A 14,838-nucleotide genomic window follows, 5' to 3' on the forward strand; every position below is an offset into this window, starting at 1 on the left:
GAGCCGGCTGCTGGGATTGAACCCCCATTGTGCTTGGTTGTATTTAGGACACAGCACAGGGACCATGTGAATGTTAGAGCATTAGCCTTGCTGCCTGAGCACAGCTCACTGGTGAAGCATGCACCTCATGCCTGGCCTCTTGGATGTTTACAGCTCCTGTTTCCATGTCCTTTAAATTTTGCCATTCGATTATTACTTCCATAATGGGTTTCCATCACATTTTCCATTGCATCTCTTAAAGATTTTCCTTATGGCTGCAGCATAACATGTTTTCACATCAATATGAAGAAGAAGAGTTGGTTCTTATATGCCGCTTTTCTCTACCCGAAGAAGTCTAAAAGCGGCTTACAGTCGCCTTCCTTTTCCTCTCCCCACAAGAGACACCCTGTGATGGAGGTGAGGTTCAGAGAGCCCTGATATTACTGGAGAAGAAGAATTGTTTCTTCTATGCCGCTTTTCTCTACCCGAAGGAGTCTCAAAGCGGCTTACATTCATCTTCCCCTTTCTCTCCCCATGACAGACACCCTGTGGAGGAGATGAGGCTGAGAGAGCCCTGATATTCCTGCTCGGCCAAAACAGCTTTATCAGTGCTGTGGCAAGCCCCAAATCACCCAGCTGGTTGCATGTTTTAGCATTGCTTTAGGATGCTTAGGGCTAATCCTGCGTTGAGCAGGGGGTTGGACTAGATGGCCTGTAAGGCCCCTTCCAACTCTATGATTCTATGATTCTATGATTCTATGATTCTATGTGGAGGAGGAGCAGGGAATCAAACCCAGCTCACCAGATTAGAAGTCTGCACTCCTAACCACGACACCAAGCTGGCTCTCAATATGGTTCCAAGTCCAAACAGGACTCTTTGCCCTGACAGATGTCCCTTTGGTTCGACAGGAATCATGAGCAGATTCACTGTAAAATTAGGGAAGAATTTGGAGCAGCAACCAGGATTTTGATGTTAAGATTTCATGACCAGGGGGAGGAACGGGACTCTCCGCATTTGGACATCTGGTCTCGTTCAGATTCTTCTCCTCTCGCAAGAGAGAAGACCAAAAATACAGCTGAGCGGGTTGTTAGAATGACAAAATATCTTGCCGGAACTGGGAGGCGAAATATATTCAAAGTGTTGTTTACATCTGTTTCTAATATGCATACAAGACCAAACACCTGAGCCCCCCCCCTAGACAGCTGGCTCGTCTGTGACCGATCGGCCGCAAATAATATTAAGAGTGGGCAGGCATCGGCGAGGACGTCCTCCCGCCGGTCCACCAGCAGCTGCCTCTTGGCTTCCTGTTCACCATCATCCCTCTCGCAGAGAATTGTAGGGCTTCTTTCAAGGCTGAGTTGCCCTATTTGCATTTGGAAGACACCAGCCAAGAGGAGGTGAGGAAGCAGCCAAGGATGCTGGCCCCAGACATGGTGAGAGCAGTCCTGAACAGGTCGACTCATAGCCATTCAATGGGGCTTGTTTAATCACTTCATGTATCACCCACCTCGTTCGAATATGCAAGATCTTTGGGGCACATGATTCAGCAGTGGGTGAAGAAAATCCTGCAGGGAGCGCATCGGAGGAGATGTGTAGTTAGCGTATTTAGATCAGGATCTCCTCTTGCGTCCTGATTGGTTCAATCGGAGACTCCCTGCTCTTTTAAGTATGCTCCCTCCCTGCTTTCCTCCACAATAGACTGAATAAATGCAGAACAACAGTGAGACAGTTAGACTCACTCTCTCCTCTCTCTCTCTCTCTCCCTCCAAAGTTGTTTCTCTTTTAGTTTGTTTGTTTGTTTCCATATTTTGCCAATACACACACACACCCATGGGGACCTCCAGCATCTTACTCCAGTGGAAGCACTGACCAGGGCCTGCTTAATTGTTAAGATCTATCAAGATCGGGACAGGTGGGCCATCCTGGTTAGGCCACCTAATTCTTCTTAAGTGCCTTAAAATTGACAGAGCTGTCCAGGAAAGGGATGTGGCTCAGTGGCTGAGCACCTGCTTGGTGTGCAGGAGGACCCAGGTTCAATGTGCAGCATCTTCCGCTAAAAGCATGAGGCCAGTGGCGGTGTGAAAGACCTTTGCTGGAGATCCTTGGGTTCATCGCAGCCCAGATAGTGTTGTTCTCACAGAGCAGTCCTGTCAGAGCTCTCTCAGCCCCCCTAAGCTGAGTTACCCTTCACAGGATGCCGAAATAAATGTCATTATAAGGGAGGGAAAACCCTGCTCGGGTCAGCAGGGCAAGAGATGGACTCGATATCCATCAGCTTCGTGCATGGAGGAGAGCTGCAAGAAAGGTCTGGCCTGCAGGGTTCAGAGCCTCCGTCTCATACAGGCTGTCAATCTTCCCGAGTCAGTTTGTGTTTCAGAGATTATCTCCTCAGCTGCGGTTTTCCCTGATCTGTCAGCAGCGAGACAGCCCAGCTCTCTCCCGGATTCCAAGTGTTCTGTTCCGAGCTCTTCCCGTCCCCATGATAGAAGTCAAAGTGACTGCTGGCAGGAACAAAGAGGCGGGGAAAATCAGTTGGTGGCAAACCGTACAAGGGGCCCAGCGGGAGAAGGAACACGGGTAGTCGTTCCCCAGTTTGGGGAGAGAGCTTTAGAGAAATGTCCTTGTGACGAGAGAGAACTAGAGGACTTGGAGGATGGAAGGGACTTGAAGGCACGGCATGATTTTGCCTGCTTGGTAGGATTGATTACCATCAAAACTCATCCTCATATGAGGTATGCCCATCCTATTCCCTGCCGTTTCACACAACAGGAGCTCCCTAAATCCCTTGTGGACACATTCCACTTTACAGCTGCTGGTTGGTATGTTGGGGAACATCTTTAACCACGACAGTTTTGTAAACCCTTATTCCAGGCCAGGGGAAATAAGGTTATCATAGTCTAAACCTTTTTCCCCAAAGGTACATTTTCTTCAGAATTAGAACTGGAAAAGCCTTTCATTCCTTTGTCCTCAAAGGGTTACACCTTAACATCTACAAAAATAAAGATCCTGAGCAAACATCCAGGATTCTGTAGGAGTCTCTGTTCTGGGCCTGCAGGGACTCACACAGAGATTGGCCAGGCAACCTCCTTTATGTGCGATATTCCATTGCACGTCTCCATAAGGACCAGTGAAGGTTCCACTTGCACCCAATGCAGAGGCAGGTCTGAGAACCTTGCAAAGTGAGAAGAGGAAAAGAAATAAATAAAAGAACAGAATCCCTGCAAATAGCAAACAACCACCACCGCGGGGGGGGGGGGGGGACTGGCTTTTTCGATGTGAAAGTGTGATCCAGGTCCCTCCTCCTGGCGATGTGCCCAGACAACTCATCCCTTTATTACCTGGTGGCAATCAGCAAACCTTTACACAACCTCCTCTTGAAAGGAAAGCCAAAATCCTTTTGAGATCAGAGCAAGATGAAAGCTAAAGGACAGCACTGCCGGTTCGTGAGCCTTCCCTTCGGAATGGGCATTGCTTCTTATCGATTTTGCAGTCTTTCTCCCTGCGGTTGGCTACATATCCATAGAAACCACTTCTGGGACAGCTAAGCATCACGAGACCCTTTGGAGACGGAGAAACGTCTGCCAACGTGTGGGGTGGGAAGTGGATGAGAAACGGCATCAAGGAATACAGAAGACTCTGGTGTACGCAGAGACTGTGACGATTGTTACCGACTGCTGGACATCTGGTCTCTGACCGTAATAATAAATGCATCTGACTTTTGCTGGGTGACCTTGGACCGGCCGCTCTCTCTCGGCCTGATCTACCTCACAGGGTTGTTGTGAAGAAAGGAGAACAAACTAAGGCAGCCCAGGTAGAAAGGAAGTAAAAGAACAAATAAAGAGCTGTTTGGTTTCCTATATATCCCTCTGCTTTCCTATATATCCCTCGTCTTCGGAGAGGAAGCAGGTCAGACCCACCTCCATTGCATCCTGTATAGTGCAGCATTTTCAACAGCTCTGGTACAGCCATTTTGCATCTATTTCTTTTCCAGGGACACCTAACAAAAAGGAACTGACAGCAGACCCCGTACGGCTTTACAAAATTCTGCTTGCTGTTTCCCCGTCTCTGATTTATACCAAGAGAGACGTTTTCATGAGGGAAAAAGAAGCCTTTCAGGAAACAACGCACCTGTTCTCATGCAAATTTCCCGTGCGCCAGCAAACCGGCGTGGAAAACTCGGGCAGAAATGTCTCAAATGAGATTTCCTTCATTCCCGAGGAAAGTGGCTTTCTCTCTAGAAAGGTGTGCAAGTTCTTTTCTTATCTACCTTATCTGGCTTGGTCCATGGCTGTGAGGCCCACGCTGCAAATCAGCAGCAGACCAGGGAGGCAATGACGTGAGGGCCAGCCATCAGCAATGGCACAACGCGGCTTTTGTGGGAAACTAGGAAGTGACATCAAACCACTCTAGGAATGGATGGAAAACGATAGAGACCAGACTGCCTGCCAGCAGCTAGCATTGCTTGCTGCCATTCTGAGTGGCCGCAAGGGGAAACATTGTTTCAGTTTGGCATTGTCTGCGCTTCGACAAGTTCTGATGAACCCGGAAGTGATGTTGGGTAGCTCTAGGAATCTCTGGAACTCTATGGCAGCCTTATTCAACATTTAACCATGGAGGAACCCCTGAAATATTTTTCAGGATTCCAGAAACCCAAAAGTGGTGACATGCCCCTTTCGAGAAGTGAGCGCACAAGTAAGATGTGGGAGCCAGCCAATCAATCAATCCGATCATTTATCAGTTCCGTTGTGGCGAAAGAGACTAAGCCTGTAGAGCCACAGGGGAAGTGGGCTCCAGAGATATTTAGTGAAGTCAGTGGCCATCTGAACTTCTGGGAAAGGCCATGTAACCCTGAAGAGTTCCCCTGTAATCTCAGGGTTCACCAGAACCCTGGCTGGGAATTCCTGCATGTTTTCATGAAGATGTGACCTTTCCATATCAAATCTCCAGGAGTGGGAGGATTTGGGGCAGAGAGTGACCTCACTGAAGTATGATGCTATGTAGATCACCTACCAAAAGCAACCATTTTCTCTAGGGGAAATGATCTCTTTAGTCTATTTATTTATTTATTTATTTATTTATTTATTTATTTATTTATTTATTTATTTATTTATTTATTTATTTAGATTTATATACCGCCCTCCCCGAAGGCTCAGGGCAGTTTACATTAAAACTAATCAACGATACATGAAACATCTAGAGATGAACTATGATTCCACGGGACCTCTTAAGTCCCCCCTGGGGACCGGCATCCCTATGCTGAGCCTACACATTGCCAACCAGTGGGAAATGGGTTCAACGATCTACCCACTTCCTCCAAGAACCACATGAAATGCAGTTTCCAGGAGGCCTCCAGGATACGGTGTTCTCTCCGCTCCTTGCAACAACCGTGCCGGAGCCATAAGAATTCAACAAGGCTTGAAATGGCTCGCCTCCATAAGGTAGACATGCCTTGTATATCATTCTCTGACAATCAGGGGAAATACTGACGAGATCTCCGATGGACCAAATCTCCCCAAATATCACGGTTCATTACTTCTTCTCCCCCTCCCCCCTTAAGTGCTTAAGCAAGAATTCTTAGTAGCGTTTTTTTCTGACTTTAGAGGAAAGGAGATGTGTTTCTCTCTGTCATTCTGTCAGTGCAGAATGGAGATTGCATGAGAAACCCCTAATTAAACAAAAGATGATCACTGTATTTGTTGGGAGCTCGCCAGCTGTCTAATAAGACATTGCCGGGGATCTTTATTAGTTAAAATGAATATTTAGACTCTGTGCCAAATTGAGAGATGACAGACTTACTCGGGGACAGCAGCGGTAACGTTAGGCAAATGTTTTCCAATCTGCTAATGAGGTTTTGTAAGTTTGAGTGGCTGCCTGAGTGTACCTTTAAGAAACTGAAGCGCTCGTTGTAACCATCGGAAACCACGGAGACAGCAAACTTCCACTTTTGAGAAAATTAAAGGGGACGGGGAGATAAATGGTCCACAAGAAGCACTGGTAGGGAGGTCTCACAGAATTAGAACTGATCTCTAGACCAGAGAGGTTATTCCCCCTGGAGGAAATGGCAGCTTTGGAGGGTGGACTGTACGACATCATATCCTGTAGAAGTCCTGAACCGGGGCCAGGAGGCAGTTTTGGAGCAGTTGTTGGCTGCTAAACTAAAGCTTAATCCCAACGAGTTCTGCCCAAGATTAAATTGGTCGCCCATTCTGGGTGGAACTGTACTTTTCTTAAAGGAATAAAATTGTAGGTAGGTAGGGTTGCCAACTCCTGGTTGGGAAATATACAGAGATTTTGGAGGTGGAATATGGGGAGGGCAAGATTTGAGGAGGGAAGGGACCTTAGAATTAGAGCTATCGTGGTGTAGTGGTTAAGACTGGCAGCCTCTAATCTGGCAAGTCGGGTTTGTTTCCCCGCTCTTCCACATGCAGCCAGCTGGGTGACCTTGAGCTCGCCACAACCCAGATAGTCCTGTTCTGACCAAGCAGTAATTTCAGGGCTCTCTCAGCTTCACCCATGTCACAGGGTGTCTGTTGTGGGAGAGGAAGGGAAGGCAATTATCAGCCACTTTGAGGCTCCTGTGAAACTCCCTTGGGTAGTAAAAGTGGGGTACAGAAAACCAGCCCTTCTTGTTATATCTAGAAATGATGACCACAATGCACTCTGTGGGACTGCCCTGATGAATGTTCTGAGGGCTCAGAAGGGCATTGTGTTAGATCCCTCCTCTGGCTCAGGAAGCCCACAGATCCTGAGGTTCTGGCAGCACGAACAGTTTTCTATATCTTCCAATTTAAGTGAGCAGTCTTTAGTGACATTAGTAATTACTGCTAGGTTGTTCTGATGGACATGTCGTATCTCAACTCCAGTGGAGGCCAGAAGCAGAGCCTTCTTGTATTATGCAAGAAATTTAAGTTGTCTTTTCCCAGAGTTGATTCATTCAGTCAGATCATTCCGCTGAAAACTTCAGCTTAAAAGTGATTTGACAATTCAATGAACGCTTACAAGTCCCTGCTGAGAACATCTCCCGGATCACCTCTGACCCTCCCTTCTGTCTGCAGGCTGCACCAGGGGGGGTTGTGGGCAAAAAGATTTCAGGGCAACTATTCTTAATTTTCTCCTTGGGAATCTTCTAAGGAGCCCCATGGTTCCCTGAGCACAGCTTTTTATCTATCACTTTCAAGAACGAAGGAAGGTTCACACACCATGTGCCCACTTCCAAGAGAAAAAGGAACAATCTGTTCAAGAAGGCAGTTAATTTTATTCAGCTTTTTAAAGTATTTTGCATCTGTTGGGTATGTGCGTGCTTTTTCTTGCTTTTCTTCTCCATTCTGCCAGGCTAGTGGGTGGAAGATTAAATAGGCAGAACCAAATGTTTTGTGTTTTTTTTCCCCTACTCCCACAGGTGGCTGCTGGAATTCCTGAAGAACTTTTTGGAAAACACATTCTGGGGCCCTTGAATTTTTGGATCGCAGTTTCAGGGAGAGGCATTTCAGTTCCCCCAAATTCCAATTTGGTTGACTCTTCTTTTCTTTTTCTCAAATGACACTCTCAGGGACATTAACACACACTCTTTTCACTCCCTTTAGTGCTAAAAGTGGAGGCCTGAAATAAGGATAGAAATGTGTTCTAAGAGAGTAAGTCATTCTCAAGCAAAAGGCTGTTCCTACCTTTTCTCTAGCCTGGAAGACGAATCCACACATGCAGGATCATAAGCCACTTTGAGGCTCCTTGGGGTAGTGGAAAGTGGGTCAAGAAAACCCAGCTCTCCTCTCTCTCTTACTGAAAAAAGAACTACCTAGGGACAACGTTAAACAGGAGTCCAGTGGCAATTTAAAGACTAAGGAATGGACTCCGGACCTCACCATCCCAGCAGGTCACCACCAAGTTATGGCAACCCCATGAGGTTTTCAAGATAGGAAAGGAAGTAGAAGAAGAAGGAGAAGGAGAAGGAGGAGGAGGAGGAGGAGGAGGAGGAGAAGGAGAAGGAGGAAAAGGAGAGTTGGTTTTTATATGCCGCTTTTCTCTACCCGAAGGAGACTCAAAGCAGTTTACAGTCACCTTCCCATTTCTCTCCCCACAACAGACACCCTGTGGGGTGGGTGAGGCTGAGAGAGCCCTGATATTATTGCTCCGTCAGAACAGTTTTATCAGTGCTGTGGCAAGCCCAAGGTCACCCAGCTGGCTGCATGTGGGGGAGTGCAGAATCGAACCTGGCATGCCAGATTAGAAGTCCGCATTCCTAACCACTACACCAAACTGGCTCCTACCTCCTGCGCCACTCCGTGAGTGCCCTTCCCGAAGCTGTGCATTCCATGGAGCGGGACAACCATCCCAGACTGATGGAGCACACTGTTCTTCGGTCAAAGCTCACTTCATTATAACTCCGGCAGTGTCATTTGGTGACAAGTTAATCTGGGGATACTTATCCGTGGAAATAAAGGCTGGGAAGCTATTTTTAAAAAAAGAAATCCCCCCAGAGAGCTTACGCTTGCAACCTATTTGTCTATATTACAAAGGAGGATTATAGACAGAGCACAAAAGTATTTTTTGATCTCGCCAGAAGAAGGCCAACTTAACAAGTTGACTGGACGCCCTCCTTGGACATATTTTCAATATCGTCGAGACATGTGTGGCACTTACTGTAAAAGCTGTAAGGATTAGCTTAACCTTTAGAGGAATGCATCCGAAATGTGAGCCGCTCCATTGTCGCAGGATCTCTGGTCATTAAATAGCTGTAGGGGATCAATAGTAAGAAATAGGATTTTCAGTGGGACGCCAGTTGCTAGGCAAGTGACAGTCGGGGATGCAGGATCGCGGCTCGGTGTGGGGCACTGCTTGAAAGCTTTCCGCTGCATGGTGGCTCCAGAAAGGGACCAAATGAGGAGGTGGCCAGTAGGGTCACAATTCCAGACTTGGAAATTGGAGGTCCCTTCCCACTTGGAGTAGTGGTTAGGAGTACGGATTTCTAATCTCGTGAGGCGGATTTGATGTAGCCAGCTGGGTGACCCTGGGCTCGCCACAGCACTGATAAAGCTGTCCTGATAGAACAGTAATTTCAGAGCTTTCTCAGCCTCACCTCCCTTACAGGGTGTCTGTTGTGGGGAGAGGAAAAGGAAGACAATTGTAAGCCATTTTGAGACTCCTTCTAGTAGAGAAAAGCAGCATATAAGAACCAACTCTTCTTCTTCTTCAGTATTATCAGGGCTCTCTCAGCCTCACCCACCTCACAGGGTGTCTGTTGTGGGGAGAGGAAAAGGAAGGAGATTGTAAGCCACTTTGAGACTCCTTCAGGTAGAGAAAAGCGGCATATAAGAACCAACTCTTCTTCTTCAGTATTATCAGGGCTCTCTCAGCCTCACCTCTCTCACAGGGTGTCTGTTGTGGGGAGAGGAAAGGGAAGGCGACTGTAAGCCGCTTTGAGACTCCTGGTAGAGTAAGGCAGCCCACAAGAACCAACTCTTCTTCTTCATCATCTTCTATGATTTTATGATTCTGTGTAACTCAGGACCTGACTTCAGATTCAAACCGCAGCCTTGGCCTGTCACAAAAGGAGGAAGGGGGGAAAAAAAATCTTACCAGGGATTTGCATCTCACATTTTGTGGTACTCGAAGAGGAAATGTATCTAAACAGGAGCTTTCCCCCCTTCCATTGTTGATATTATCCGTAACTCTCTCTGGAACTCCTTCCGAAATGTGACGCTCTATTGGGACAGAATGAAATGTTTGTCAATAAGTCATTTGCCTCAGCCACAGCCTGGCAATCTTGGGGGAGAGATTAGGGGAGGGATATGATCGCTGAAGGGGGGGGGGGCTTACACAAAACAACACCGGAATCAATATCCTAGTGGATTATGCAAGCTCTTCTCCTGAAAGAGAACATCCAGCTCAATTCTGCCGGTTTTCAAGAAAAGCGTCTAGGGCTTAAACAGCACAAAGAGCTTTACGAGTTCGAGGCAGAGGAATTCATCCAGGGAATTTTTTTTAGTTAGCCTGGGGAGAGGGCAGGCTCGAGGGCTGGGAAATGGGACCGGTGTAGAGGCGGAGAACGCAATGCTCCCCTATTTAGGCAAACTGTGCACAGATGTTCACGTCCTCTGTGGGGAAGAAACAACTGCTTGATGCAGCACAGCCATAATTGTGGCTGTTTGGGCAATGCAGCATGTGTTTCTCGGTGTTTTGCTTAACACCCAGGCAAACTGGCGTACGTTCTGATCCTGTACTCTCCACAATTGGCAACTGTGTGCTTACAATTTGCTTGTTTTTTTTTCCATACGTAGCCTGCTTTTCTCCCTGACTGGAGACTCAAAGCGACTTTTCACAACATGCCCCCCATCTCCACTTAAGCCTCACAACAACCTTGTGAGGTAGATTAAAGCTGAAAGTTTGTGATGGGCCCAATACAACCGGGCAGGCTTCCATGGATGAGTGAGGGATTTCAGCCTGATCGTTCCAGATCTTTCCATGAATGAGAGATTTGAACCTGATCATTCCAGATCCTTCCATGGGTGAGTGAAGGATTTGAACCTGATCATTCCAGATCCAAACCGGACCCTCTAGCATCTAACCAATGCACCACACCACCCCTAATCCACCACCCTAATCCAGCCCAGAGTATCTTTTCACAGGGATGCTGGTGTGGATCTGAGGGCACATCTAATGAAGAAGAAGACTTGGTTTTTATTCCTTACTTTTCACTGCCCAAAGGAGTCTCAAAGCGGTTTACAATCACCTTCCTTTCCTCTCCCCACAACTGACACCCTGTGGGTCAGAGAGAGCTCAGACATGAATGTTCGGTCAGAACAGCGCTATCAGGGCTGTGACTAGTCCAAGGTCACCCAGCTGGCTGCACGTGGAAGAGCAGGGAATCAAGCCCAGCTCGCCAGATTAGAAGCCGCTGCTCGTAACCCCTCCACACTGGCTGGTGAGTCATGCACCCAAACATAACAACCTGCTCAGAATCAACTGACTTTATTTTGCAAATAAATCTCTCAAGGATCAAAATGTACCTTGCTCGCAATCCCTGTTTCGCTTGAGTCCAGAGCTGAGTTTCGAAGCATGCCATCTCTCATTTTTGAAGTTAAAGTCAGGGTTCCACAGTTCTCCAGTGGACCACTTCCGTGAACCCTTTTGCAAAGATCCCCTGCCCACCTGAGGCTTCACCCCTGAGAGATCCAATGAACGCAGTGACTGGAGTCCCTCTTGAGAAACCAAGGGGTTTTTTGATACGGTGCCATTCCTGAAACAGCCCAGCCCAGCCCCAAGTAGGTTCAGATTGATATCTAATCACTCGAGGGGGAGTTGCAGAAAGCCAGTAATCACTGCAGAAATTAATGAACCATTTAGACTTGCCTGCCCAGCTGGCAGGAAAATCCATACGTCAATTAAAAGATCTTGTCCCCTGGGAGGATGTTTGATGAGGTTGCTCCTGATATCTTGCAGGGGGGGGAAGGAGGAGACCATGGAAAGAGTTGACCCTCAAGACAGTGCAAACTTAAATGGACTTAGAGGAATGGTAGAGGACAGGAAGGCCTGAAGGATCATTGTCCATGGGGTCGCGATGGCTCAGACACAACTTTGCACCTAACAACAACACAAGACAGAGCTGGTCTGTCCAGTTAGGGTTGCCAGTCCCAGATTGAAAAACACCTGGAGATTTTAGGGATGGGGAATGAGGAGGGTGGGGTTTGGGGGGGGGTATAATGTCATAGAGTCCATCTTTCTTCAGGAGAACTGACCTACGTTGGCTGGTGAACTGATCTCTGTTGCCTCAAGATCAGTTGTAACCCCACTCCAGCTACCACATGGAGATGGCCCAGCTAATCCAGGAAGGACAAAGCAGCCAAATCCAGCCGGAAAATGGTACCAGAATAACAGTAGATGAGTTTTTTTTTGGGAAAGTGAGAATGTGGACAATTTGAGTGTTTTCAGAAAATACACCCATGCCTTTCATGCTATTTCAGATGTCAAAGTGAGAGGATATTTGGTATATTTTTCATGGATTATCTCCTTTAATTTGCCCGAAGCCCGTTAAGTTGTCAGGGGGAAGCTCCACATATCACATTTCATCGGAGTTTATTGGCCACGGGTGGCGGGTTTAGAACTCCCAACTTCCCCGGACTGGCCAAGCACAGAATCCACCTTCCCGCCTCTTTAGAAGGGATTCCACTCCATCATAATTACCCCCCAGTCCTGAAAGCCATCTTCCTTCTTCTCCCCCCCCCCCCCCGCCTGCCCTGATTCATCTTTGGGAGCTTTTACAGCTGACCCATGAATACCATTTTCTTGGAGGGGGGCTTTGCCATAGCAGAGCTTCCAGAGAGCCCTATCTACGCCCAGCATCTCCCGGCTGCTGCTACAGAGGGAAATTTAGTGCCCTCTTCCTTTAATTCAAGGCCTATAAAGTCACAAAATACCACGACAATAAACTTCCTTTTATGCAGTGTCTCCGTACAAACTGCGTCATAAAGCGCTTTACAGTGTTCAACATTCTAATGTGGCAGATGATATGACTGGAAGAAAAAAAATAGCCATTACAAAAAAAAAAAAGATATTATGGCGGGAGGAAGGGGGGGGGGAGAACCTTCCATTACCGGGCGCCTGAAACATGGAGACCTTTAAAAAGTCAGACAGCGACAGCATGGTGAAATTGTAACGGGCTGGAATTGAAAGGGAATACTCTGTACCTTGGAGCGATGGCACCGTCCAATGGATGGCACTGTCAAGAAGAGTCTCATCTAGAGAGGACAAGAACCAACCTTGGGTGGTGGGTGGGTGGATCAACACTGAACCCTCCTGAGTTCACAGAGATGTTCTTCTCTCCAGAGAAGTTGTTTCCAGGGGCATTCCTCCCCACCTCCACTACAGACTCTGTTTCCAGTACAGATTCTCAGAATACCCTTTTTTGACTCGTGCGGTGTAGTCATTATAGAATCCTAGAGTTGGAGGGGGCTCCACAGACCATCTAGGGTTGGACTGCATGGCCTGTCTGACCCCTTCCAACTCTAGGATTCGATGATCCTATCCCTGATGGTCTATAACCAATTTTGTTGAAGAAGAAAAAAATAACAGCAATGAGGGGAAACACAAGAGGAAAAGAGCACCGAGGGTAGAATGGGTCACTTGGCTTTTGAGCGGCCATGAGCAATGCACTGGCACAGCCTGCATGAAGTTAAGTGTGGGCCTCTCTCCCCTTTTACACACATCCTAATACCATCAGCTGCATGGAAATTAGCCGGCCTCTCCCAGAGAACAGGCAAGGAAAATGGCAGTTTTTAATGTCTGCTAAGACAGGGGTAGTCAACCTGTGATCCTCCAGATGTCCATGGACTACAGTTCCCAGGAGCCCCTGCCAGCGTTTCCTGGGAATTGTAGTCCATGGACATCTGGAGGACCACAGGTTGACTACCCCTGTGCTAAGAGACAGAGCAATGAAGCTTGCATGAGACAGATCCTTTCTTCAGAGGCCTCTGTGAGAACCTTCACTTAACCAGGCTGTTCCGTTCTGTTTTGCCCCGGTCTGCATGCTGTGCTTGAAAACAAAAGCTGGAGGAGAATTTCAAGCCGGAGGGATCAAGACGTACAATAGGGAAGGGATCCAAACTCTCAAAGACAGTGGGAGGCTGAAGAGCAAGAGGGCAGCTGCTCAGCATGCAGAAGGTCCCGTGGTCAATGAGCATCTCCAACTGAAAGGATCTCCGACAGCAGGTCTAGGCAAGCCATTTCGCCACCGGGGCCTTTGGGGAGCAGCAACTGCTGAGAGGAAGCCGAAGAAGAAAGTCCAGCAAGGAGGCTGAATCAATAAATCTTCTTTAATGTAGGCTATTCAGTGTCCATTTCTAGCAAACGTCGAAAAATTCACAGAGACGAGTTAATATGAGGTCCAGATTCCCTCTCATCTTCCATCCAAGCCACTTTCACCTGTAGCTTTCTTCGATATATATATATATATATATGAACATATAAAATCAAAAGTAATCTCCCACCGTCCCACTCGCTGCCCCAAAATATATAACTATTGTCTTATCCTTTATTTGCTCATCTGTTCTGCCATTTCAAAGCAGTAAGTTCGGCACAGCACAGGAAAGAATTATAAAAGAAATTAGGAATGTATTCATGTGCTTATATAATTGTACATTAATCATGCTGCGAAAAAAAACATACGATCCATCAAAAATACCGTAAGGGCTCTGAACTGAACAAGGGGGTGTGCTAGGTGTTATGGCAGAGCCTGAGGGAGCCTGTTGATCTTATTAACCCAGCCTCAACCATAGACCTGGCAGAAGAGCTCCATTTTGCAGGCCCTGTAGAACTTTGTGAGCCCTCAGCTCTCCCTGGAGCTCATTCCACCAGGTCGGGGCCAGGACTGGGAAGGCCCTGGCCCAGTTTGAGGCCAGGCATATTTCTCTGAGGCCAGGGGCCACCAACAGATGGTCCTACAGAGCAAAGCATCCTGTGGGGGGAATAAGTAGATAAGCAGTTCCTCAGATAGGCTGGGCCAAAGCCATGGATGGCCCTAAAGGTCAAACCGGGGGCTTTGAGCTTGATCCGGGTCAGAACTGGTAGACCTGCCACATTGAGAGCAGCTCCATTGTGACAGATGTCACCTCTTGCTCCTATTATTCAGAGCTGGACACAGCAGAGACCACGACAGCCTTTCCAGATTTGTGACCCATCCCCCGGAATGACCCCACGAAAGCGTTTTCACCGGGAAAAGGCTGTGCCTTCTTTTTCTTTTTTCACAGCCCTCAGTTTCTGCATGTTCCAAGGAGGGCGATTGGATCTATCTGAGCCTGCAAAAGGCACCTCCGAATCCCCACCCCTCCCCTCCTTCCCCCAAGATGAGCACCAAGATTGGAGGACGA

This window comes from Paroedura picta, chromosome 15 (assembly GCF_049243985.1).
Source record: "Paroedura picta isolate Pp20150507F chromosome 15, Ppicta_v3.0, whole genome shotgun sequence".
Taxonomy (NCBI): Eukaryota; Metazoa; Chordata; class Lepidosauria; order Squamata; family Gekkonidae; genus Paroedura; species Paroedura picta.